The sequence below is a fragment of the Montipora capricornis genome, chromosome 4 (assembly GCF_036669925.1).
Source record: "Montipora capricornis isolate CH-2021 chromosome 4, ASM3666992v2, whole genome shotgun sequence".
Taxonomy (NCBI): domain Eukaryota; kingdom Metazoa; phylum Cnidaria; class Anthozoa; order Scleractinia; family Acroporidae; genus Montipora; species Montipora capricornis.
Genome location: NC_090886.1, coordinates 51,829,238 through 51,831,929, shown reverse-complemented (window position 1 = coordinate 51,831,929; position 2,692 = coordinate 51,829,238).

Below are 2,692 nucleotides of genomic sequence, written 5' to 3'. Positions count from 1 at the left end.
AAAGAGTTGTAAGCCCCGGCCGTCGGCTACCACTAAATCAGCCAAGAAAAAAAAGAATTATCCAAGTACAAATTCCAGTCTTTTAGATGATGAACTCGACGAGCTGACATCGTGGATATTTTCTACGAAACAGGCAGCCGAAATCGAATGTAAGATTCGTTCGCAACTACTGGAGCACCCCCGTGTGAAAGAATTCTCGGAGAGGCTGCGATTCGCAAAGCATTTGCTCAGCGAGTCTCAGAAACCAAATTTTCAGCTCATGATTCTGGGATTTTGTCGAAAGTTTTCTACTTTGGTAGACGAGTGTGCTAAGCTACCGGACAAAAAGAACAACAGGAAGGCTGCATTTTCAGTAGCCTGGATGAAAATGCTTGCGAATTTTACCTGCGGAAAGCCAACCCAGGAACGCTCAATCGTTGAACGATTCTCGGTTGGCCAACAGTTCGCTGATGAATTGGTGCACGGGGTTCTCAGTGTTTTGCACGAAATGGTCTACACAAACGTGCTTTCCCAAATACAACAGAAAAAGGTTTCCTCTGTGACTTCAGAGACAACTTCATCAAAACTCAGTCCTGAGTCTGAGGAAACTCTCTACCGGTATTGTGGAGCTGCCCTTCACAGAATGACAAAGCTTCGTACAGAAACATTACAACAAAAGAAAGGCCGAGGCAAGGTATCTGCCGAGAGAAGGGCGACGGTGGAGCTTGAGCTTGAGTTGCTTAAAGAGCTCACAATGAAAGACAAGTCGTTAATTTCTTCCAGCTTACAAAACTTAGACGAAGGAAATCTTGTTTTCCCAAGAACGGAGCTTATTCCTTTTCTTACACACGTGGATGACAATGTTCGGGAGTTCACTTCTGACTCAAACTTGAAAAAGTACCCAACAAAATTTATTGATATGTGCCAGAGTTCGGTATTAAATAACGAGGAACTGGAGGAGGAATTTAGTCTGTTAGTCGCATCGATTGTCTCCACAGAGGCTGCTTCAAACTCTGAAGTTGTAGGTGGAATTTTTAAAGCCCTAGTTTCGAAGTTGGCGAACACACGTATCAACGAATTCATGAACGCTAAGACAGAGAGAGACCTCAAGAGCCATGGGAAAGTTGTTGATGCGGATGAAATGCTTCGGCCGAAACTCAAGGCATACACCTTGTCCACCAAACGCAAGTAGCTGACTGTTGTCATTGTAGAAATTAAGATCAAGCAAAAATGCATGTGTTGTGGTTCCATTTTTAATTAGTATAGGTAATCGCATGGGGCCGAGTAAAATTAAGGATTAATATCACTTGTGTTTTCTGAAGTTGCTGAAATTGCCCGAGCCGGCCCCATGCGATTACTTGTTAATAACAAAGAGGGCAAAATTTTCTTAACACTGTTGAGGCACCTCGAAAAACAGACAGCTAAGCGGAAACACTCGTTCGCTCGGAAGCAAAACAACTGACAAACAGACAAGCAAGTCAACTTGTTCTTTGCGTCCAAAACGAGTATAGATGATTGTTATTTACATCCACTCGAGAGGAAAATACGAGTTTCATTCGTGAACAACTGTAACAACGATTAAACCAAATGTTAAGCTTCAATTTATTTTAATTTATTCACCTGTGCTGTAGAGGTTTTTACCACTTGCAAATACGCATCCGTAAACATAGCAAACAGTTTGTCCAAAGAAATCCACCAAATTTGAGGTACTCGTTCCTCCTGTCAATGGCAAATTGTTCTGTGACCTTTTTTGTTGAGGTGCAAGATGTCGTGGTAAACTGAAAGCCCTTGACGAAAGGAATCGTTTTGTTTTTCAACCACACAATCCCGCTACGCCGGGCACCATGTAAGTCGATCCAAGTTTTAAGCTTTTCGTGAAAAAAAACATTTTGCCCTTCTTCTTGTCACTCGAAAATTCAAATTCAGATCATCTTTTAAAGCTAGTTCTTAATTTTTATGCCTTTTCGGCGAATGCAGCGCGAATTAAAAGACAAACTTCGATGAAGACGAAGTTGTTTTGCTCAAACAGAAGAAACCAACTGAATGTGGAAGACGTACGTTCAGCCAATCAGGAGCGAGAATTTTTGGCGCTCGACCAATCGTGAGCGAGTAATTTTGCTCTCTTCTCAAGCAAAATTAAGAAAAAATTCAGTAATTTTTCCCTCTTTGTTATTAGTTTGAAAAATAGGAAAATAAAAAAATTAAACTAAGTGTAAAACACAACACATAATATGACAAATTGCTTGAGAATTTTTCTGAAGCGATGCCAGCTATATGTTTAATTTATTTTTTCAGAGTTGCACTTCTTTGAAAGATTATTTAATTTGATTTTTTTATTTGGGTACAATCACGAGGAAATATCTCCAGACAGCCTCTTCATACATGATTGAAACAGTCTTGACAGTATTTACAACTACTGTACAGGCCCCACTTGTTCTAACGAGGGATAGAATATAGCTATCCATTGAATAACTCAATTGGCTTTGCCCGCGCTTATCCGCTGGATAGCGATTTATCCAGTGGATAGCATTATCCACCTTTTGAACAACAGAGGCCGGGTGTACATGACATCAATGACAAATGCTTGTTCCTGTTTACTTGAAATCAGTCCTGTCTGGAAGTATTCTCGATTAAAAGGGCAACGTCATACTATTTTGGGCTCACTTTAGAATGCTACAAGATGCCTTTAAAGAAAACCCCTAAATGATGATAC